The following is a 25,659-nucleotide window of genomic DNA, read 5'->3' as shown; positions in this document are numbered from 1 at the left end:
CAGTTTGGAGTTCTAAGAAAGGTGGGGCTTGTTGATACAGTTTTAGAAATCACCATGTGAGGGATCCCTGGGTGGCGCAGCGGTTTAGCGCCTGCCTTTGGCCCAGGGCGCGATCCTGGAGACCCGGGATCGAATCCCACATCGGGCTCCTGGTGCATGGAGCCTGCTTCTCACCTCTGCCTGTGTCTCTGCCTCTCTCTCTCTCTGTGACTATCATAAATAAGTAAAAATTAAAAAAAAAAAAAAAAGAAATCACCATGTAAGAGACAGGGATTAGAATCAAGGGACTGGATGAGGTCGGCTTAGGGAGAGGATGTCATATGGGAGAAAAAAGACTGAGAATGGAACTTGATTATATACAGTTTCACATCATTCCTTAAAATTTTACCATCTGATAAAAAAAAGTATAAACTTTCCTAAGCTATAGATCCCTATCTTTCTTTTATCCAGAAAGGTTGCTAAGAACATGATGTTAGAAGGTAGAGAAGGGTCAGTAGAGTATCCTCCAGACTGAGAAGGCACTCTGAGACGGAAAACCAGAGCAAGCCACTCCATAGTGTTTGCAGTTTCATTCAGGGTAACTGACTGACAGGGGAATCAAGGTGACGGATGATCCATGCACTATGCAGCTGTTCTCTGCCCTCTGTTCTACCCGTCCGGACCTTAATCCACAACTTTTATGGGGCAAGGGACATGGTGGTGAGGTCACAAGGTATTTCTCTAAAGTGGCACCTCAGGTGTGCCAGCCATCTCTACTAGTTACCTAAAGTGGGGCCTTCTGCACATAACTCCAGGAACAATCAAAACAAGCCATTCTACATTCTGGTCAGGGCATATGTTAACCTCCCAGGGGCCTGGAACACATAGCCCACAAGGAGATCACTGCATAGGCACAAACAAGATGAAAGGCCAAGAGTCAGTGTTGTCAGCTCTCCTACGCATGGGCTCTGAGAAAGAGTACTAACTGCCACTCAGGAGCTGGGTGGTTATGGGCAAGTTACACAATCTGCAGACCTCAGTTTCCTTATCTGTACAATAAGAATATCATAGTCACCACCACATTATGTACAGCATTTGTGAGAATTAGATGAGGCATGTAAAGTGCTTCATACAGTGAGTGGCACAGAGAAAGCACTCAGTAAGTGTTAGCTACCATAATGGTGACAATGATCAATCTTACTAAAATTCTGGCCATATGGCAGGTACTTAATAAATCCTGTCTATATTGCTCTATATTTTTTTAAAATCTATTTCCATCTTTCAAAAAAAAAAAAATCTATTTCCATCTTTCAATGAAAGGCCCATATAAAGAGTATTTTGTTGAGTTGAATAAAAAATAATTCACTATACAATACAAAATGACATCATTCTCTGATTATGTACATACAATTGTCACTATACAAAAGAACTTGATTGGGAAATGAGTGCAATCATTTCCCTCTGTGTTGATATTAAGTAACCTGCTGCTTCTTGATCTTTTTCTACTTTAAACATTCTAAGTATCTATGAATAAAAACAAAACAAAACCCAAAGTTTCCTAATCATCCACTGAAATAGATGAAAATGCTTAGTCAGAGTGAACTAATGTGTCCTCAAAGCTCCCACAGTTATAGTTCCACTACTCTTATTAAATTGTATCACCAAAAAAAAAAAAAATTGTATCACAGTTAGCAACATGTGAGTCTGTTTCTTCCCATAGATTCATAGACACATTGAGGTCAAAAAATGAATCATCATTGCATCCTCAGAATCCAATCTAGTTTTTAGCATGTGCTAGATACTCAGTAAGTATTCTGATTATAGGAAGGAAGGAAAGAATGAATGAAGGAATGAACAAAAGAACGAAGTAATGAATGAGCAAAGGAAAGGGATAATCTGGATTGTACAAAATAAAGAATGTAGGCCAGATGATCTCTGCAGTTCTCTATGATTCAGTTGAAGATTACTCTATGGTTGATGTATTTTATCATAATGGTATTAAGTATGTTTCACTGTCATTAATGATGAAAATCTGTCAGTTGGATAGAAATAAATGCTACAGTTTCAATATTCATGAAGTATTGGTATTTTTATGGAAAAGCAATCTTAAAATATAAAAATCCACTCAGGTGGAAAAATATGTACTATGGCACTTAAAATTTTTTTTTGTTTTTAACCATGCACTTACCAGGCAAATGAACCAGTTCTACCTTGTGTAGGGGTGGAGATGATGGACCACCAAAGAGGAAGAAAGAGGTTCAAAGTGCCATTCTGCAATATTGTCTGTGAATGGAAATTATGAACATCAAATTAGCATGCAAATGCAGAGATGGTATATGTCACAGATCATATGACTATGGGTGCAATCAAATATAGTAATTTTGTATTTTATGGAACACTTAGGGGTAAAGACAACATGCCAGATTAAAGAGGTTTCTAAATAACTGATCTTTAGCCCATTTTTAAAAAGGGATTTATTTGAGGGAGAGAGTGTGTGCCTGCAGGAGCACGTGGGAGGAGGGGCAAAGAAAGAATCCTCAAGCCGACTCCTTGCTGAGCATGGAGCCCACCTCAGGGCTCATTCCCACAATCCACGAGATCATGAGCCAAAACCAAGACTCGGATGTTTAAACGACTAAGCCATCCCAGGTACCCAGATCCTTTGCCCATATTAAAGATAACGTTTTTTTTTAAATGTTACCCTCTGGGGATAGGACATCGCTCTGAGAGGTATCATTACAAAAAGAAACCATATTATTTAAATGCTTTGGACCACAGGTAAAAGAAAACCCAATTAACAGAGGCTTAAGCAATAAATGCATTCCATTCTCTACATAACAAAAAGTCTTAGGTTTTCAGAATTGGTTTAGAACTCAGCAAGGTCATTGAGGATTCAGACTCTTTCTGTGCTTCCCTTCCCTCCTTCGCCAGAATACTGGGGAGGCCTTGTCACAAAATGGCAGCCAAAGTTCTAAGTATCTCATTCTTCCTCACAAGTCCATTTCCTAACGGGAAGGAAGGAGTGGTAGTAAGAAAGGATTTTCTAGTCTTGTGGCTCCTTGATTTATCACAGAGGAAAACCTTTCCCAGAAGCTTCCACACTGACTTGACTTGACCTTACATCTTTTATTCTCCTGGTACAGAAATTTTCTTAAATTTTTTATTCAATATATGTAAACAACAACAACAACAACAACAACAACAACAACAAACCAGTTTAACCATTTCTCCCACCCCACCTCCACCCCTTGCCTCTGGCAACCACCATTCTGTTCTCAGTACCTATGAACTTGCCTTTTAAGATTCCACATATGAGGAAGATCATACAGTACTACAGTATTTGTCTTTCCCTAACTTATTGCACTTAGCATAATGCTCTTAAGTCCCATCCATGTTGTTGTAAATGGCAAGATTTCATTCTCTTTTACGATTCAGTAATATTCCACTGTGTATAAAAACCACAATTTCATAATGTTTATCCATCAATGGACATTTATGCTATTTCTTTATCTTGTCTATGTATAAATGATGCTGCAATGAACATGGGGGTGCACATATCTTTTCAAGTTAGTGTTTTTGTTTTGTGCATATTTTTAAATTACGTACATTTACTTACAAAAAGGAGGCTAAAAAAAGATAGGGCAGAGGTTTGACAAAGTTGAAGATGAGAACTGAATCTGCTGCATCCAATCCTTTTAAGAAATCTACTACTAAGCAAAGATCCCTTTCTAATCCTATATGATCACCATGGTGCTGAAGAAAGTAAAATTAGAATGATCTGGGATTGAATTACAGCTCCATTATTTACCCCTTGTAAAATGAAGACAAGAATGTCTACCCACATATAAATGAAGACAATAATATCCATTATTGTGTAAGGGGTCTATCTTGCCATGTTTAGGCTCTAGATAAATTTTTTTTTCTTATAGATGTTTCTTTTCCCCTATGCTATTATGAAACCAGAATATGACTGCTATATTCCTGAGTCAAAGCACAGGAGTCATATTACTCAAGGAACTAGATAAGATCTATATATGCACATGAGAAAGAAAATTTATTATTATTTCTTACTGGATAGGGCTGGTACAACTTCTTATCACCTTCACCACACAGAGAAGATGACTAAGCTTACTGATTAAAGCAATTATTCAAGAACGCAGGCAGAAGAAAACAAGGAGCAGTAAACACCTAACACTGACTGGCAAGGAGACAAATTAGCTGATCTTTTTAATTCTGAAAATGGGTCACTGTATCCTCAGCAGTAACCTCGGAATTCTAATGACTGTGGAACCCAGAGAATGCTGACCAGAGGAACAGAGCAGTGGGATGAAAATAATTAACTCTGGTAGTTCTGACTACATTATTATCATCAAATAATTTTCAAGGTGTGAAATCTTACATTTAGCAAGAATAGAGTCCTGAAATAGCATTCTCCTGGCTTCTTCCTCTTCCTTCTTAAAATTACCAACTGAAGGTAGTAAAAATGGCAATGGACTGAAAAGTCAATGACCCAGGCTGGGTTCCTGGGTTATGCTTCATTCCTTTGTTTTTGAATCTCCACTTCCTCAGTATAAATGAGGTGAGGTTGGACCACATCTATCTCAAGCATCGTCTAACACTTAAGTCTCTATGAATCTGGAGCAGTTTGATTTTTTTAAACAAGTTTTATTTTATAGCAACACCAATCTTATATTTCCATAATAGCAAAGCTTTATTAGAAAAATAAAGGAGTATATGATCAAATTTTTCCAGTAAGATAAGAATGGCCAATTATTACCCAAGACATGGAAGTAAGGATGACTTGTCTAAAAGTCATCCTGATATTCTGGGATTTAGAAAATGCAACCAGGGATCCCTGGGTGGCTCAGCGGTTTAGTGCCTGCCTTTGGCCCAGGAACGCGATCCTGGAGACCCAGGATCGAGTCCCACGTCAGGCTCCCGGCATGGAGCCTGCTTCTCCCACTGCCTGTGTCTCTGCCTCTTTCTCTCTCTCTCTCTCTCTATGTCTACCATAAATAAATAAATAAATCTTAAAAAAAAAAAAAAAGAAAATGCAACCAAAGATAACTGATACTTTTATTAACACACACTAGAATAGGCAGTAGGTTAGAACAATAAGACAGTAAGTTTTGTCAAACAAAAATATTAAGACCAAAATTTTAAGTAACACATAGCAGAAACAATTTTTTTATTCCTTCTTGGCCGCTTGACTAAAAGATCAAGTTTAGAAACAAGAATCTTTTTTTAAAGATTTTATTTATTTATTCATGAGAGACACAGAACAAGAGAGAGGCAGAGACATAGGCAGAGGGAGAAGCAGGCGCCATGCAGGGAGCCTGATATGGGCCTCGATCCCAGGACCCCAGGACCACGCCCTGAGCCAAAGGCAGACATTCAACCACTGAGCCACCCAGGCATCCCAGAAACAAGAATTTTTATTAATCCAGAGACTAAGTTAATCAAATCAAGCTACTGGAATAAAGTACACATGAGGATCCCACTGACCTCACGGTGGCTTCACATGACAACTAGACAGGCATGCTATTTGGGATAACCTTTTTGTTTTAGATACAACATCTCTACTTCCAGTGATCATATTTCAAACCAAAAATTAACGGAGCCTAATTACTGAAATTGAAACTAACCTAAAAAGCCAATAATCTGATACAAATAATCACCATGCCTGCCTCCTACCCAGCCAGAAGAAATGGGGGTGAGGCAAAGTCAAGGGCTGTATTAAACACAGAGTTAAAAAATAAATAAATAAATAAATAAATAAATAAATAAATAAATAAATAAATAATAAACACAGAATTAAGGAATATGGTCTACGTGCAATTTCTATTTTAGCTCCTGAGGATCTTTTTTCTCAAAGAAAACAAAAGGTTTTTGAGAAGGTTTAGATAACCAGGACAATTGGCAAACTGTCACGTATTTGAAGTCAATGCTTCCTCTAACAGTAACTCCTTCAGCTACTTTTTATCTCTTTCTTCACTCAAAGTTACCACGTCCAAATCATAAAAATTTCATTTTCTTAGGGTAAATTAAATATCTTAAACTTTTCAAATACTTTAATTTACATTTTGGGCATTCGGTTTTCCTTTTATTTTTACTAACGTGGCTATTTTATATTTATGTTTCCTTTAATCGCAAAGTTATATATACAAGTAGTTTAAAAAACCAAATAGTAGGGGATCCCTGAGTGGCTCAGCGGTTTCGCGCCTGCCTTTGGCCCAGGGCGCGATCCTGGAGTCCCAGGATCGAGTCCCGCATCGGGCTCCTGGCATGGAGCCTGCTTCTCCCTCTGCCTGTGTCTCTGCCTCTCTCTCTCTCTTGCTCTCTATGTCTATCATAAATAAATAAAAATAAATCTTAAAAAAAAGAATAAAAATAAAAAACCAAATAGTTTTACATGGCTCATTACACAAAATAGCAGTGCCTTCCTGGTCCCATTTTTCCCATTTCCCATTTCCCAGAGGCAAACACACTAAAATGTTTTAATAGTTTATTTTGGCAATGATCTCTATATCTCCAAATGCAATGTTATATTGCTGCTTTTGATTTTTTAGTTATAAAAGTCTATTATTTTTAGATTTCTACTATGGATGTCACCCATCTTTCCCATCCTCCCAACTACAGTTATTATCATTTTGTATGACTCTATTTTCAATGTTTACATTATTACTACATAAATGATATTTCCAGCTGACCACATGCTATATTAATGATTACATTTTCCTGAACAACTCCTCTTCCTACCCTAACCCCAACCTCAGCAACTATCTTGTTTTAATTTTTGAATGTACATAACTGCAATTATTTTGAAAATACTCCACAAACTGTATTTCTCTTAATGAGTTAAATAACAAATTCTGTTGATTTCATCTTTTTAGTTACATGGCCCCTGAAGATTTTGGATCTGTTCAAATTTGGACTATTTTGCTCTCTAGGCTAACAACAGAGTTGTCATCTTTGAGATTTTTCCTTCACCAATACCCTGTGCATTCCCTTTGCTTCACTTTTGTGTTAAAGCTACTGTTTCCTGCTTATCAGATTTGTCCCTCTCTTTTTTGACATCTTTACTTTGATGAAGATGCTCTTTTAGTAATTTGCTAGGAAGTAAAAATGTTGAAATCCTGAATGTATGAAAATATACTTATTTTACCCTCATACACTGAAGGTGTAATTATTTGGGGGGTGGGTGGGTATTGGATTTCACTTTATTTTTTTCCCTTTCCTGTTTTGGCATACAAAACAGTATCACCAAAAGGAAGTAGCCAGAAAGGAGCAGGTGAGCAGGATTGCAGGGATGAGGAGGGTAGGCAGGGGGCAGGGGCTGAATTGATGGAGCAGCTATGCTCAGGAGTTCTGCTTCCAATATCCTGGTTGGGGGTTCCAGGGAAAGGGATAGGCATACTGCAGGTAAAAGGGGATGACTAGAAATACCTCCCTCAGAATTTGAAGGCCACTGCTTCATTTTCGTACTATATTCTTTCTACTGCTTTACTGTGCCCATGGGTTTCAGCAGTGCTGCTGAGAAGTTTGATGCCAGTTTGATTCTTAACGTTGGGTATACGACCCATTTTCTCTGAAAGCTTTTAAGGTCTTCTCTTTATCCCAAATATTTTGCAATGTCACACCTAAGCTTCAATGTGGATCTACTTGCATTTGTTGTGCTAAGTTTTTAATGTCCTCCAGTTCTGTGAAATCTTCTTGAATTATATCTTTGATGACCTTCTTCCCTTCATTTCTCCTTCTCTGTGGATTTCCTGTGATTGGATGTTGGGTCTCTAGTGTTGATACTCTAATTTTCTTATATTTTTCTCTCTTTTTTCTGTACTTTCTGGGAGTTTTCCTCAACTTTATCTTCCAAATCTTATTACATTTAAAAATTTTACCTATGTTATTTTAATTTCTTCTTTTTTATATTTAACTTTGAAATAACTTCAAATTTACATAAAAGTTGCAAACTTTTTTTAAAGATTTTATTTATTTATTGGAGAGAGAAACAGCACATGCGGTGGGGAGCAGCAGGCAGGAGAGGGAGAAGCAGGTTCTGCACTGAGCCCCATGCAGGGGCTGGATCCCAGGACCCTGGGATTATGACCTGAGGCGAAGGCAGACGCTTAACTGACTGAACCACCCAGTTACCCCTAAAGTTACCAACATTTTAGAATTCATATATAGCTTTTACTCACCATTCCTTAATGTTAATAACCTATACAACCACAGTACAATTATCAAAACCAGGAAATCAGCAGTGACATAACAATATTAACTAAATTTACATACCTTATTCAAATTCTACCAGCTGTTCTCCTAATGACCCTGTTTTTGTTTCAGGATCCAATCCAGGATTCCACGTTGCATTTAGTTGTTACCACTACTTGATCTCTTCTAATCTGTGACAGGTCCTCCTCAGTCTTTCCTTATCCTTCGTGACCTGACACTTTTGATAAGTACTGGTGAGTTATTTGTATTTGTATATTTTCTCAATTTGAATTTGTCTGATATTTTCTCATGACTAGATTGAGGTTATGCATTTTAGGCAAAAATACCAGAGAAGTGATTTATGTCCTTCATGTGCCTTGTATCAGGGGTACTGATATATTGTATTATTGTAGTGTTAATCTTGATCACTTAGTTAAGGCCATGTTTCTCAAATATAAATATATCTTTCTCTTTGGAGTTAAAAAACGGAAGCAAGCAGGCAACTAAGCTAACTAGCCTATCTGGCCTAAAATAGTTACCTGTTTTTCATGTACTCCATCTAAAACAAACAGAACGGAGTTCTTTTCCCTCTGAAAACTTCAATAATTACCTTTCCAGAGCAAAAGGACCCTCAGCATCTTTAGATCTAACATAGTCTGGGGATCTACATACACAGTGTTTATGGCCTCTTTTATTAAATAAGATTAAAAATTTGGCAATAACTAGCAATTGCCTAATGTTTGAATCCTAACTTAGACTAAACTGTAGTTACCTTCCTAAAGAGTTAAGTATTTATTTACGAATGTGTGAGACCCATGGCCTAAAATAACTTCTTTGTTGGAATCAACACATTCTCTTCTTGCCTCCCAGCAATAAATCCCTATATCAGCTAGCACAACCAATTGTGTTCACCTCCCCCAAGGCAGAATGACTATCTCCATCCAGTGACCTAAAAAAGAAACTTTAACTTGGAAGCTTACTAAACAGAAAGAAAGACACCTCATTTCTACAAGAGGGTAACCCTGAACAGACCAATGGGACTGACAGAGCTGGTGGGCCCTGCCAGGTCCAAAAGCTAAAGAAATGACAAGATGGAGAACTGTGAAGAAGAAAAGAAAGGATGAAAAGTGTCAGGTAGAAACAAGAAAAAAGGAGAAAAGGAATGACAGTAGCTAAAATTTACTGAGTACATACGTGCTAGACATTGTTCTAAGCACATTATAAATACAACAGCCCTTTGAAGTAAGTATTATCACTGCCCCTATTACACACAGGGGAAAAACAGAGGTACTAAGAAGGTAAACAACCTGTTCAAGGTCATTCAGTATGTGGTCAGCCCAGGATATGACCCCAGGCAGTTTGAGTTAGGCACTAATGCTCTTTCAACAGTATGTACACTGCTTCCATTAGAAGTTCATGAGCAGGGCAGCCCCGGTGGTGCAGCGGTTTAGCGCCGCCTGCAGCCCGGGGTGTGATCCTGGAGATCCGGGATCGAATCCCACGTCGGGCTCCCCGCATGGACTCTGCTTCTCTCTCTGCCTGTGTCTCTGCCTCTCTTTCGCTCTCTCTGAATAAGTAAATAAATAAATCTTTAAAAAAAAAAAAAAAGAAGAAGAAGCAGGAATTCATGTGCAAGGCTGGCAAGTGTCACGAATTATCTCTGGTGCCACCCAAGGCACCCTCTAAGTTGCGCAGCCTTAATGAATCCAGAGAGCTTGGGCTTGAATACATCTTGTACTTTTCTAGTAAATATATATTAGTCTTTTCTACCAGGACCACCATCACAGCTCAGTGGTGCTCATTAAATATTCTCATGTTCTTACACAACCCAAATGAGATCCAATTATCAAAGACCAAGCTATTACAGAGGAACCAAGAAAAGAGAGGGAAAAAGAATAATGATTTCCCTCACCATGTTCAGATAAGTGGCCTGCTATTTGCATTAGGGAACTACATGACCTGTGTGGACTATAAAGTAGCTTTCTTATGATTGATCAGAAAATTTCCACACAGCTCATACTAAAAAGGTGTGTAGATAGAATAAATCAATCCTGCCAGCCTTGGAACTTTCCAAATATACTCTTAAGACTGGCAGTGTCAGAAGGTCAAGAAACGTACAAATCTCCTTCAACAAGGATGAGTGCTTTTAAACAACAGCAATCTCCAGAATTTAGTCTTAGAATTCTTTATAGAGTAGGATCCACTTGTGGGACATGAACTTCGTATCTCCTTTATCATATCTTCTGTGCTTTGTTAGCTATTCATGGTTTCTAATTCTAAGGACCCCTAGGGCCTCTCCAACTCCAGCAGAAGTCTAAAGGATGGGGACGATTTGGCTTGAGGAACTGTGGCCTGAGAACAAATGGGTTTTTATGAAGAGCTTTAAAAAGCCAAGAAGGCCAAACTTGAAGGGACAATTCTGTCTCTGCATCAAGGTATATCAGAAAGAACACTACCCCCAGAAAAACACCCATACCCCATTCCACCTGGGTCTGAAAGTCCTTCATAAGGAGACCAAGCTATACCATAGTAACTTCAATACCTACCCAGCAACTTTTCAGAAAATAGGTTTTAATAAGGACAAGAGCTTGGGGTTAGAAGAATTCTGTAGGTAGAGGTCACAAAAAGATTACTTAGGGTACTAGGCCAAAGCTCTGGAAGAAGCAATTAGATTTTCCAGGGATGGAACTGCAGAGTATCAAGAATGGAAAGATAGGAGTATGATTAGCTTAATAAATATCCAACATCATAGATATTTCACATTTAGAATGATACTCTAGCTAAATCTATAGACTTGATAAATTTTGCCAGAAAATATAGGTATATCCAAAATAGAAAAGAAAAAAAGAAAGAAAATAAATATAGGTATTACCAGTTAGAGAGGATGCTGTCTCTTCACTGAAAAAAACAACCTAAATTTGCAATATTGAAAGGCATTAGATAATTATAACAATAATAATTAATAGCCAACAGTTAACACAGAATTTATCATGTTGGAAGCAATCTCTAAACCTATAAACTCAATTTCATCTTACCCTCATACAATCACACAAAAGAGATCCTTTTAATTACAGCTAAGTCTTATTATTTTATTAAAAATGGGAACAGATTTAATTTTGCGCTCTGTTCCTACCATACAAAACAACCCAAACTCAAGAGTTTTGTTATTGTTACCTTGTCAAAAATAAAAATAGGGGATCTCTGGGTGGCTCAGCAGTTTGGCACCTGCCTTTGGCTCAGGCCGTGATCCTGGAGACCGGGGATTGAGTCCCACATTGGGCTCCCTGCATGGAGCCTACTTCTCCCTCTGCCTCTCTCTGCCTTTCATGAATAAATAAAATCTTTTTTAAAATAAATAAATAAATAAAAATAAAAATAACTGAACACTCATAACTACCTTAAAGAGTCATTTGAAAGATCAATAATGTACTAGAGGCAAATACCTTCTGTTTTATAACAAAAGACATTAAACTTATTTGGGCACAGGTAGTTTTGCTTATTAGCTTCAATATTCCTACTTGGCATTCTTGCAACACCATAGCTGTTCTTTGCCTTTAGTGAAAGCATAGAGCTCATGGAGCATGTTCCATTGAGAACCCTGACTTCTCGCAGCTATGAAGGAAATGAAGATTTACAAAGGAAGTTCTTAACTCTCTGGCTAAGAAAGAGATACCAAAACTAAACAGAAAATTTGAGTTTGTTATCACATGCTGAAAACATATGCTTGCCACCTACTGCTAAGTGAACAATCCAGAAATAACTTATTTCTTTTCGTAGTGAATTAAGAATAACATTGAAGTGGGGTACCTGGATGGCACAGTAAGTTAAGTGTCCGACTCTTTATTTCAGCTCCAGTCATGATCTTGGGGTCATGAGATCAAGCCCCACATTGAACTCCGTGCTCAGCAGGGAGTCTGCTTGGGATTCTCTCTTCCTCTCCCTCTCCCTTTGCTCCTCTCTCCTTCCCTCCACCCCCACTCATGCTCTCTCTCTAAAATAATAAATAAATCTGTAAAAAAAAGAATAACATTGAGGAATGGAGATGTAGTGTTTTAAGAATTATGGACATACTCAGGAAAGGGTAAAGAAGTCCCCTCTTTTCTTCTATCCAGGGCAATACTGAGATGTACAAAAGACACAGAATAAGAAAAATCTAGGGCAGCCTGGGTGGCTCAGCGGTTTAGCGCCGCCTTCAGCCCAGGGCATGGTCCTGGAGACCTGGAATCGAGTCCCACGTCAGGCTCCCTACATGGAGCTTGCTACTCCCTCTGCCTGGGTCTCTGCCTCTCTCTCCCTCTCTGTGTGTGTGTCTCTCATGAATAAATAAATAAAATCTTTAAAAAAATACAAATTAAAAAAAAATAAGAAAAATCTAATAATTAAAGCAAGATTTCTATTTGGAAACAGACTCTCAAAGGACTGTGCTAGGAGTTACATTATTCTTTAAGGATTAAGGTAACAAAAAAAAAAAAAAGGATTAAGGTAACAAAATAATTAGTCATATACAGAACCCATATTTGTCCTGTGCAAGTAAAAGCAATAGTTTGAGAGAGGGAGCAAAACTGCTTTTTATTCTTACAGTGCACCCTCATTTTGAGTTCTTCGAACCAGAATCTTCGAAGGAAAGGCCCAGCTAAGATCTATTCAGAAGCTTTCCCTTCTATGTTAATAAGTGGCCCATCAAACCACTGTTCAGACTCTCTTAGATTAGGAGTTCACCCAGCCTAACTCCGAGAGTTCAAATGCCCCATTCTGCAGGCTTTCTGATCAGGCAACTATTCATCTAGCATTCCTCCTTCCAAGCTCTAATTCTCCTTTTTCCTTTTTCTCTCCTCTCTCCTCGCTATATACTTTGAGTCATGAATATAAATCTTCAACACAGTCCATTTAGTATTGCTCCTTTCCTGAAGAACGCAGTGCAGGGCTATACTGAGAAGCAAATGGGTGAGTCCAATTAGCTACAGACAGTTTGCCTCCAGAGAGTTAGGTAAGATGAGCTTTTTAAAGATGAACCATTTACTCATTTACTCATTCCACAAATATTTAGTGAGTTCCAACCGTATGTCAGGCACACTGCTAAAAGCCAGAGATTGAATGGTGGCGAGCCAAAACACAGTCCCTGACTTCACTGGGACTAAGGGCTCACGAAGAAGAAATACCTTAATAACTGTACACGTAAGTGTAAACCTACAGCTGTGATGAGTGTTATGAAAGGTATTGGGCCTTGTGAGCACTGAGTAGGGATATGGGCTAGTGGGAGTGTTCAGGAAGGCTTCCCTGAGGAAGTGACAATGGGAGGGAAGGTGGGGGAGAGAGAGAGAGAGCTGCAGGCCCTGCTGAGGAACAGAGCACAGCAAGTTGTGAAGCCAAGTGTGAAGCCAAAAGAAAGCCAGTCTGGCTGGAGAACAGAAAAGGAGGGACCCAGAAGAGCCTGAAAAGGCAGGAGGGACCCAATCCAACAGAGAGAGCTAAGCAGTTTTGACTTTCCAAGGAGCAATGGGAAACCCAGAAGGGTTTTAAACAAGGAGATGATGGTTTGGGTTTTCAGAAAATTCCAATAAAACAGTGTCACATATGTAATCCACATACTCACTAATTAAACTCTTCTGATTAGTCAGTTTAGCTCTAGACTCTGTTCTTAACAAAACCAAAAAGGTAATTCACCCAAATGCATGATTTGACTATTTGGTAAAATAGAACAGAGGACAGGGAAGCATAGCCCCCAAATTTTTGTTTGTTTGGGGACCTTAAACTAGTCCCTACATTTCTCTAGCCCGTTTCCTCACTTATAAAATGAAGAGATGGACACCAGGACCACTCAAACCCATTCTGTCTCTAGGACTCTGACTAGAAAAAGAAAAAAAAATACACTTAAAAAACCCCAAGTGGCCAATAAACATAAAGAGATGCTGATATTCATTCATAATGAGAGAAATTAAAATGCATTAGACTGGCACAAAATCATGGCTGGCAAGGATGTGAAACAATGGGTACCCATACTACTAAGTAGGAATGTAAACTGGTGCAACCACTTTGCAGAACAATTTGGCAGTATCTGGAAAGACTGAAAATGTATACAACCTATGACTTAGCACTTCCACCCACAGATACGTATCCTAAATAAGCTTTCACACGTATGCACAGGAAATTACATTTAAGAATATTCATAGCAGCATCATTTTGGAACTAAAAACAGCCTAAATATCAGCAAAAAGAATACAGAAATGTAGTATATTCATAAAATGGAAAACAATATAGCAGTGGAAATGAGTGAAGTGGAGCAATATATACGAAGAAAGCTGACTTTCATATACAAGAATGAGTGGAATACCAACTAAGAAGGATATATTTGACATACCTTTTATATGTTTAATATTTGTACAGTGAATCTATATATTGCTTTGTAATACACTCAATTTTAATAAGAGTACAGAGATATACATAGGAAAGCTAAATGACAAATTTGAGACAGTAGTTACCTTGAAAGGATAGGGAAGGCTATATGACCAGGGAAGGTGCTTTAATTCGATGTGTAATATTTTAATAGCTTAAAGTAGGTGGTGGAGGCCCAGGTAATTATTATGTTATTCTTTATACCTTTTTGAAGTGGAAAATATTCTTTTTTAAAAAAGATTTATTTATGATAGGGCGGGGGGGGGGGCAGAAACAGAGGAGGGAGAAACAGGCTCCATGCTGGGAGCCTGTCGCGGGACTTGATCCCGGGACTCCAGGATTGCACCCTGGGCCAAACCGCTGAGCCACCCAGGGATCCCTTGAAGTGGAAAATTTTCTTAACAACATCAACAAAAAAGAACAGAAGAAAAACACATTGTTTCTCAAATTGAATTTGCCAAAACAGCAGAACCTGGTGTCATATAGGTACCACCTTGAGGAAAAAAGGGGTTGGGTCTTGAACCAGAAAGATCTGGGTTCCAGGCCTGGATATGTCAATAAGTAACCATGTGTTCCTAGATGAATCCTCCAGTGCTTCAAGTGTTAGTTTCCTCCTCTGTAACCAAGGAAGTTGCAACAGATGATATCTAAGGTCCTTCCCTTACAGATCTAAAATCTCATGGTTTTCTATTGTGCTCACTACTTGCCATCTCAGCAGGGGCTCTGACACCAGGCAGCAGAAGGCCCATGCAATGGTTTCCTCACTCAGATCATTTGAAATCTAGATTAAGGTTTTAAAATTTCCATTTATTTATTGACCCATAAAATCTTTTATGTTTTTATTCTCTTGCTCACACCAGTATTAGTATTAGTTTGCAATTCTGTTTTAACAGAGTACCGCCAGACTGGGTGGCTTTACTTTCTCACAGTTGTAGAGCCTAGTAGTCTAAGATCAAGGTGGGAACAGGGCTGGTTCCTTCTAAAGCTTCTCACCATGTCTTATCTTTTTCCTGTGTCCTCACGTTGCCTTTCACCTGTGTATGTCTCTGTCCAGCTTTTCTCTTCTTACAAGAATACTAGTCACGTTGGATTAGGGTCTACCGAAAAATCCTCATTTTAACTTAATTATTTCTGTAAAGATCTTATCTCCAAGTAGTCACAGTCTGAGATACTAGGAGTTAGGATTTCAACATATGAACTTTGCTGAGGACACAACTGAACCCGTAACAATAGAAAAGCTTTAAATCTTCATACTGACAGGTTTGTAGGAAGAGATAGCAAAACTACTAACTTAAACTAATTTAAATTTGTTAACCGTTCTAATTCTATAACTGTTTGCTTCTAGTTACTAAAATGTCACACTTTTCCATAATTAACCTATGGACAATTTGTATTTAGGGCTGCTTATAATTGGATACATCAATTATTACATATCTAGGTATGCTATTCAAGCAAGGTTAATTCTTTCTGACATTAAAAATAAGTAACTGTCTTTTAACAAAAATTCATTGTCTAGAAATAATCTGATTGGAAAAACACCACACAACTGGTTTCCACGAACTAACATCTGGTGCCAAAAATGACATACATATGATTTCCTCAGCATTTACTTCAATAGGCTCTGCTAATCAACAGACATCGCCATTCCATAGTCTATAGCAACACATACGGCATTGTACGAGGCACAGTTGGTCAGTCTGTCCCATTTCCAGCATGCTGCTCACTTAATTTAGCCCAGTGAGTGACAAATTGAACTCTGTTGGCTTGGCTTGCAAAAGTCTCAATGTCTGCTAACCCACACAGAGCCTCCTTTCTTGAGCCTGTAAGCCACAGGAAAGAGAGCCAGGTCTCATTAGGGCAAAACCATCAAAGGACACTGAGGATCATGGAAACTGGCCATTTCGGAACAGTTAATATGCCAAAACTTAAAATGCCCAATATGGGCAGCTGAAGGACACTGTTCTTAAGCCACAGTCTTATTTTTAACCTAGATAAAATGTGGTTTAGACCAAGTCATACCAAAGGCAGGTGAATACAGCATCAAAGCATGTCCCAAAAGAATAGGTATTTACAAGGTCCAAATTCATTCAAGAAAATAGAGAAAAAAAAAAAAAAAAAGAAAATAGAGAAAAAAAAATTTAAATTAAAAAAAAAAAAGGAGAGAAAGAGAAAAACAGAGATTATCAAACACTAATGTCAGATCCTGGCCTTAAAAAATGGTACTTGAATAAGGTAGTCATTAGCAGATGGTTACAAGTCCAGCCTCCCCAAAGTCTTCTATGTGACTCTAAAGGGCCTACAATACTCTTGAAAGATGAAGATCCAAGTTCTCAAATCAGATTTTGATGATTCAGACAGAGGTCCACAATTACCTATATCTTAAGTAAAAGTAAACAGCTACCTACTCCTCAATCAATGCTCACCAAATCTACACCAATGCTGTTTTTAATGTAATTAACAGAGCAGAAATTCAGCAGAGAATTCACATTGTTTACCTTGGTAAAGAATAGGTGTTGGTGGTAGTATCAAGTGTCAATATGGAGGACTCCTGGGAAACTAGCTCTTGACCTCTGGGAATTATCCTGTTGACACCTTAAGTTCTTGTTATTATTAAGTGGAAGAAGTGTTAATTATATCAGTTACTAAAAATGAAGTAAGAGCTCTAATCTGTGACAATTAAAATTATTCTTATAGACTAGGTCAGAATAAGCCTCAATAATTAATATTATTTTTAGAAGTTGATCACACTTTGTAGAATTTCCTAAGACCATACTAATACTTCCATTTTTACCAAAATAGTACAAGTATATGCATATATAAAAAGTTAACACTAAACTTATGTCATCATATATGAAAATTTAAAACTTCAAAAAATTTTCAAAATTTCATCTATGAAAATATGAAAAATCAAGGCAGATTTTACAACCTGTCCATAGCAGAATCTATTGTGCCACTCCACCGGAAATCCTTAAGTTCTTTGTGTTTCACACATTTTTTTCACATAGGTGCCAGCTAATTTTCCTTTAATTTCAAAGTAACTTTACTAGGTACTCTGTGTGTGCTGCAATAAAACCTTCACCAAATCGGGGCACCTGGGTGGCTCAGCGGTTGGGCATCTGCCTTTGGCTCAGGTCATGATCCCAGGGTCCTGGGATCGAGTCTCACATCAGGTTCCCCACAGGAAGCCTGCTTCTCCCTCTACCTATGTCTCTGCCCCTCTTTCTGTGTCTCTCATAAATAAATAAATAAAATCTTAAAACAAAACAACAAAAAAAAAACATTCATCAAGTCAGTGTGCAAAGACAGCTTAAAGTACCAGAACTTCAAACTGGAAGTTTGGTTCATTAGACTTGCCATTAAAAAATACTTTGGAGCACCTGAGTGGCTCAGTCATTAAGTGTCCAACTCCCAGTTTTTCGGCCCAAGTCATGAGATCAAGCCCTGCATCAGGCTCCATGCTCAGCATACAATCTGCTTGAGATTCTCTGCCTCTGTCCCTCCTCCCACTCACATGTGCACACACTCTGTCTCTCTCAAATAAATTAATTGATTAAACCTAAAAAATACAGGGATGCTTGGGTGGCTCATCTGCCTTTGGCTCAGAGCATAATCCTGTGGTCCTGGGATCAAGTCCCACATCAGGCTCCCTGTGGGGAGCCTGCTTCTCTGCCTGTGTCTCTGTCTCTCTCTGTGTGTCTTTCATGAATAAATAAAATCTTTTTTAAAAATCCAAATATATATATATATATATATATATATATACATATATATATATATATATATACACGGATCAGCAAAATATTCATGGTTTGAAAACTAAACAAACATACAATTTTATTTTAGGGTTCCTTTAGAGAAATTTAAGTGTTGATGTATAGAATATTAGCAACTAAGGGAAGAACAGGTCAAAGATCATTCCTTAAAATGCCAACTAGGGGATCCCTGGGTGGCTCAGCGGTTTGGCACCTGCCTTCGGCCCAGGGCATGATCTTGGGAAGTCCCGGGATCGAGTCCCATGTGGGGCTCCCTGCATGGAGCCGGCTTCTCCCTCTGCCTGTGTCTCTACCCCTCTCTTTCTGTGTGTGTGTGTGTGTGTGTCTCTCTCAGGAATAAATAAATAAAATCCTAAAAATAAATAAATAAAAATAACTGCCAACTAAAAATCAGATCAAAAATGAAAATGCTGCTTCTCTAAAACTTCCACAAGCTCTCACCACTGCATCCACTTGCCTATCTGTAGCTGGGTGCATGTATGGTATTCTCTCTTCCCTCCTACTACTGTGAATGATGTTTCCATTTTCCTAAGGCTAACCACTCCACTTTGTACATCAGACTTCATCCACTCTTAGCCACTCAACAGAGCAGGCTCCACCAATTCTCCCCCCTTTTCCTACATCATTAATTTTCCCACTCAAGCATCCAGTTGGCATATGTTGGAACATATAAACAGGCTATATTTCCCATCTTAAAAAAAACTTCTTTGTCTCCATTTAGAACTTCTGCCCCATTTCTCTGCTCTACATTACAGCAAAATTTAAAAAGCCGTCTCTCTTTGCTGTCTCCAATTCAGATCCTTCGACTATCCCTTAAACCTATTCCAGTAAGTCTGTCTCTACCACCATTCCACTCAACTGCTCTTCTTTATGTCACCAATGACCTTCATATGGCTAAATCCAATGGTCAATTCTCAGTCCTCATTATCCTTTTCCTGTCAGCAGCATCACACACACACAGTGGATTGCTCCTTCTTTTCTCGAAACACTATCTTGGCTCCAGAATTTCCTCATCACTACCTCACTGGAGACTTTCTCAGTCTCTGCTGAGTCTTCCTCATGTCCCAAGCCTCTAAACATTGAAGTAGTCCAGGGCTCAGATCTTGAGTCTCTTCTTCTCATAATTTATACTCATTCTCTGGGTAACTTCATCCAGTCTCATACCTTTAAATACCAACTATTCAGCATATAGTGATGCTTCTTGAATGTTTATTTCCAATTTGGTTCTCTCCCCTGAACTCCAACCTCATATATTCCTTTGCAACCTCTACCAACTCTCCTTGAATAGCTAATAGACATCTCCAATGTAATATGCCCAAAGCTGAACCTCTGACCTTCCCCTCCAAACCTGCTCCTTCCACAATCTTCCCCATCTCAATAAATAGCAACTCCAAACTTCCAATGGCTCAGACAGAAAACTTCAGCATCATCCTTGACTCTTGTCTTTCTCTCACTTCCCACATCCAAACCATCATCAAATTTTCTTGGTTCTACCTTTGAAAAATATGAAATATATAAAAACATATCTAAAATCTGACTACTTCTCATCACTCCAACAGACCATTATGTTTCAACTATATAAGCAAGAGCCTCCTACCTGGTCTCTGCCCCTTATTATTCTCCATGCAGACATCAAAGTGACCCTTAAAGTTAGATTATATCATTCTCTGTCAGAATCGTCCAATGACTTTCCATCCCACTGAGGTGGCTTTTTTTTTTTTTTTCCAAAAAAGCCAAAGTCTTTGCAATGGCCTTCAAGGTCTCACATGAGGGTACCAGGTTACCTCATTTCCCACTACATTTCCCCTACCTAACTCCACTCCAGCCACCCAGTCCTGCTATTCCTTGAACAAGCCAGGCACACCATCAATTCAGAGCCTTTCCACCCTCTCTGTCCTCAGCTTAGTTTACTCTTTCCCATTACAGCCACATGCTACAACCCTGATTTCTTCAGGTCTTTGCCCAAACATTACTGAGTGAGGCTTCCCTAACAATTCTATTTATAACTGTAACACTCCCACATTCCCCTTCCCTGTTTCTCTATGGCAGTCATTGATATTTCCCCATTGTGATAATGACAGTATTGATAAACTGCATGTTCTTTTTTTTTAAGGTTTTTTTTTTTTTTAATGATAGAGAGAGAGAGAGAGAGAGAGAGAGAGGGGCAAAGGGAGAAGCAGGCTCCATGCTGGGAGCCCGACATGGAACTCGATCCCGGGACCCAGGACCACACCCTGGGCCAAAGGCAGGTGTGAAACTGCTGAGCCACCCAAGGATCCCCTTTTTAAGTTTTTTTAAATTTATTCATAAGAGACACAGAGAGAGAGGCAGAGACATAAGCAGAGGGAGAAGCAGGCTCCTCGAGGGGAGCCCAATGCAGAATTCAATACAGGACCCTGAGATCATGACCTGAGCCAAAGGCAGATGCTCAACTACTGAGCCACCCAGGCATGCCTAAACTGCATGTTCTTGATTTTAAATTTATTTTTGTCCCTGTGACCAAAATGGAAGTGAAAGAGAATAGGGATTTTTGTACACAGCTATATCCTCAGAGCCCAGGAAAGTTCCTGGCACACTGTGGAGAATAAATATTTGTTGAATGAATGAAAGAATGAGAATATGATAGGATTTAAACTATACATTATGTTTTAAACTTTGATGTAATATAATTTATCAATATTTTTATTAGTTCTATTTTAACATCTTGTTTAAAATACCATTCTCAACTCACATTTAGCTTTATGCCATTTCTTAAAAAAAAAAAAAAACTATCAATCATAAAGGAAGAAACTGTTAAGGTTCCTTACTTCTTCCTGACTGATGACAATATGAACAAAGCTAAAAGACAAAGAACTGACAGAGAGAAGATCCACAATATATAAGGATTTCCTTGAAACTAGAAGGCAAAAAACAAAACCAAATCACAAATGGTAAATGAATAACACTGATGATGGAGCAAATTCACAGAGGGGAAGATCCAACAGGTCAAAAATCCTAAGAAATATCATTTTATTCTCATGAAATGGGCAACAATCAAGCTGTCAATAATGAATGGTGATAAGGATGTAGATAAATTGTACCTCTTCCTCTACTGGTGGATATATAAATCAGTACATAAAATAATTACATTTCTTTGCTTTTACTACAAGAAATATAATTTTTAAGATTTCAGAGAATTCTGTTAAATGTATATGGAATTCTGGAATACATATAAATGAATATAAATGCATAGATCATTATACATAAATTTCTCCTATATTTTCTTATGCCAACATCTCCAGTCAAAGGACTGCAGTAGCCAATGGAGTGGAGTTGCAAACATTATTAAGACCTGTTAGGGAAGATAGTGTAAGCAATTTGAGACACAAGGATTCAAAGGAAGCAAGTAATTAGTGGAAGAAAACATATATGTATAAGCCAACACAGTTTTCACTGTATTTAGAATAGTTTTCCAAATACAATTTTCAAATCCCTCAGATATTTAATAAGATAGTAAAACACCGAGATGCCCGGGTGGCTCAGTTGGTTAAGCAGCCAACTCTTAATTTCAGCTTAGGTCATGATCTCAGGGTTGTGAAATGAAGCCCCACATTGGGTTCAAGGCTCCATGCTCTGTGGAGAATCTGCTCAAGATTCTCTCCCTCTCCCTCTGCCCCTTCACCACCCCATGCTCACTCTCATGTGCTCTCTCTCAAATAAATCTTTAAAAAAGAAAGATAGAAAACCATTTTTTCTAACACCAGGGTCAATAAATAACACTTGAACTAAAATTTAGGCAAACTTGTCCATGCTATGCAATTGACTTCCGATCTTAACAAGAAGCCGCATTCAGTCTTCCAAATGAGATCATTTTAAAGTTTCCCTATTGGAACCAAATCATTTTAATTGCCAGTGTCCCAAACCTGAAGCCCAGGACGTGCCAGCAACGGTGCTTACATTACTGACAGAGAAAGAGAGACCACCAAGGAAGGAAAAGCCTTTGAGTTTCTGCCAAAATAAAAGGCATCAGCATTCTCTTCCAACCAATCACTATCTTACATGGCCTTGGGCCAGAAGGGCTTCTGGTTACCTAATCTCTTGAAGCATAAACAAGGTCTTCAGGATTCTGGTACTGTCACTTTTGTAGAACAAGAGTCAACGACATTTAGAAGATAAGGCATCACTTTGGCATGGAATCTGGCAGCAGAATTCCTTTTCAGGGCTTCCAGTGGAAGAACTCACCTACCTTGTGGAGAAAAACGACAGCCATTCAAAGGAAGGATAGTTAGCCGGGAGGCAGGAAACAGGAGGCCAGGTTCTGTGTGCCTAGGGAACTCTACAGGGCCAACCTGGCTAGAAATGTAATCTCTTTATTTGTAAGACGAGAATAAATACAAGGCAAAAATGCAAATCAATATATATAGTGTCATAAACCTGTAAAGCAATTTCTCAACAGTCACTCCTTAGTTCCGAACCAACTCAAGTACCCACAAGGCAGGCCTAACTTATGTCACATCACAGAGTGGGGAAAGGAACTAACATTTCTAAATCAGGCCATCATGACTTCCCAGTGCCTGGCACACAGAAGACACAGAAGTCACAGAAGACACAGAAGTCTGATTTAATCCTCAAGACAACTCTACAAGACAGTATGATTAGCTCCACTATAGATGAAAACCAACTGAGGAGAATCAAGTAAACTGTCCACAGTAAAAAATAAAATAAAATAAAATAAAAAATACAGAAACCACTACAACAGGGCAGCCCCGATGGCGCAGCTGTTTAGCCGCTGCCAGGGCATGATCCTGGAGACCGGGGATGGAGTCCCACGTCGGGTCCCTGCATGGAGCCTGCTTCTCCCTCTGCCTGTGTCTCTGCCTCTCTCTCTCTCTCTCTCCCTGTGTCTCTATGAATGAATAATAAAATCTTTAAAAAAAAAAAAAAAGAAATTTGATTAAAAAAAAAAAAAAAGGGATCCCTGGGTGGCGCAGCGGTTTGGCGCCTGCCTTTGGCCCAGGGCGCGATCCTGGAGACCCGGGATCGAATCCCACGTCGGGCTCCCGGTGCATGGAGCCTGCTTCTCCCTCTGCCTGTGTCTCTGCCTCTCTCTCTATCTCTCTGTGACTATCATAAATAAATAAAAAATTAAAAAAAAAAAAAATTTAAAAAAAAAAAAAAAAACACTACAACACCCCAGTAAGTACTCAAACCTCCATCAGTCTAAGTCCAAAGCACTGGCTAATTCACCCATACCAGTGCTGTCCAACAGAAAAACAACACGAGTCACAGGTACAATTTTGAATTTTCTAGCAGTCGCATTAAAAAAGTAAAAGGAACCAATGAAATTTATTTTAATCATTTATATAATTATGTCAAATATCAATTGTGTACTCAATATTAATATTTTAATAATACATTATTTTTTCTTTTCATACTAAGTCTTCAGAATCCAGTATACATTTAACCCTTGAACATTTTGATTTGGACCAGTCACATTTAGTGCTCAAATGCCACCCATAGCTACTTGTCAGTCCAGGCCTCTACCTGGGACAGTCCATGCCTATACCAAAGGGATTGCTCCTCAGGACCCAGTAGTCCCCATCTCATAGCTGATGGAGAAGCACATTTCTGGAAGCACCCTGTTCCCTTCTTTCCCTGACTCAGGTGCATCTCAGCTGAAAAGCTCCTTCTATAGTGACATCATCTCCGATCCCTAAGTCACTCTCCACTGCCCCATTCCTCAGTCACCCTTGTCCACAGCATTCTCTTTTTTATTCTTAAAGATTTATTTACTTTAGAAAGAGAGACAGAGAGTAAGAGAGCACGAGTGGGGCATGGGGGGAGAAGGAGAGAAAGAATCTGAAGCAGACTTCGTGTTGAGTGCAGAGCCTGACACAGGCTTGATCTCACAACCCTAAGATCACGGCCTGAGATAAAACCAAGAGTCAGATGCTTAACTGGCTACATCACTTAGGGGATCTTCTTTTATTTTTCTTCATGGCACATGCCATTGAGTAAATTTTCTGCTTATTTGTTCACTTTTTTTTTTAAGATTTTATTTATTTATTTGAGAGAGACAGAGATAGAGAGAGAATGAGCAGATAGGAGAGGGAGAAGCAGGCTCCTTGTTCAGCCCAATGCAGAACTCCATCCCAGGGGCCCGGGATTATGACCTGAACCAAAGGCAGACACTCAACTGACTGAGCCACCTAGGTGCCTCTTGTTCCCTGTTTATTGCCCATCTCCCCCAACTAAAATTTAAGCTTCAAAACAGCAGAACCTTTTCTTCATCACTATTTCCAGAGCTTGGAACAGTGCCTGACACATAAAAGGTATTCAAAAAAATATTCATTGCATTAATGAACTGCAATAAAGGGCACAAATTTTTCTCCCCACTAACTAGTAAATGCATTTACCATAGACATAATATCATATAGAAGTTAGTTTCACAGATTAGCCTGTGTCTGCGTATGACAACACAGGCAAGAGGTTTAGTAGAGAGCAAATGCTCCTCAGAGGCAGTACATTGTAAATATTTTTACTTCTCCAATGCCTAGCCCCTAGAACATACCAGGTCTTCAATATGAATGAATGAATCCATCCATTCTAAGGAAAAACAAAAATCAATTCTAGATACACTAGGGGTTAAACAATCATTTATGGGCTAACCAGGGAATCTAACTAGAAATAAAACACCGTGTAAACATATGTTGCAAGTGGCTTTCCCTGATTCCTTAATTTGGGTTAGGTTCCCAAGCCATACATGTCTGTATGTGCTCTGGTGTCATACAACACATATTCAACCCAAACAACCTTAAGCAAAAAAAGAAAGGGAAATTTATTTTAAAAATTCTGGGTACCCAGGTTGGATCTCACAAAGACCTCTAACCAGCAACCCAAATGCTGCCAGAACTTTCTATCTGTCTCTGGTTTCCATACCTCTGAGTTTCAGATTCATTTCCTCCCATGCTCTTACTGGGGCTTTTTCCCCTCCTCCAGGCCTTCTGGCAGCCCTAAGAGCTCCCATGTTTAGACATCCAGAAAGTCCTTGGATTTTCTGTTGTTATATTTCTTTTTTTTTTCTTTTTTTTTTAAAGATTATATTTATTCATTCATGAGAGAGACACAGAAAGAGAGGCAGAGACACAGGCAGAAGGAGAAGCAGGCTCCATGCAGCGAGCCTGATGCGGGACTTGATCCCAGGAACTCCAGGATCATGCCCTGGGCCGAAGGCAGGCGCTAAACTGCTGAGCCACCCAGGGATCCCCACCTCCATTACATTTCAAAAATTCCTGGGGGAGAAGTAATTGGCCTGGCTTAACAG

The 25,659-nt window shown here is 38.9% G+C and overlaps 1 protein-coding gene across 6 annotated transcripts in view; it reads right to left on the bottom strand.

Annotated features, from left to right (window-relative positions):
- The window catches only part of CRACD (capping protein inhibiting regulator of actin dynamics), a 277,301-nt gene that overhangs the window by 197,132 nt on the left and 54,510 nt on the right, over nucleotides 1-25,659 (bottom strand). For 5 of the 6 annotated variants that reach the window (XM_041724742.1, XM_041724747.1, XM_041724744.1 and 2 more), the window contains exon 3: nucleotides 2,168-2,262. The exons of the other annotated variant lie outside the window; for it this stretch is intronic. The gene's annotated coding sequence lies outside the window, so the exon portion shown is untranslated. The remainder of the gene's footprint in view (nucleotides 1-2,167; nucleotides 2,263-25,659) is intronic. 6 annotated transcript variants of the gene reach the window in all.

This window comes from Vulpes lagopus, chromosome 12 (assembly GCF_018345385.1).
Source record: "Vulpes lagopus strain Blue_001 chromosome 12, ASM1834538v1, whole genome shotgun sequence".
Taxonomy (NCBI): domain Eukaryota; kingdom Metazoa; phylum Chordata; class Mammalia; order Carnivora; family Canidae; genus Vulpes; species Vulpes lagopus.
Note: the sequence above shows the minus strand (reverse complement) of the source record. Positions and strands in the feature narration are given on the sequence as shown.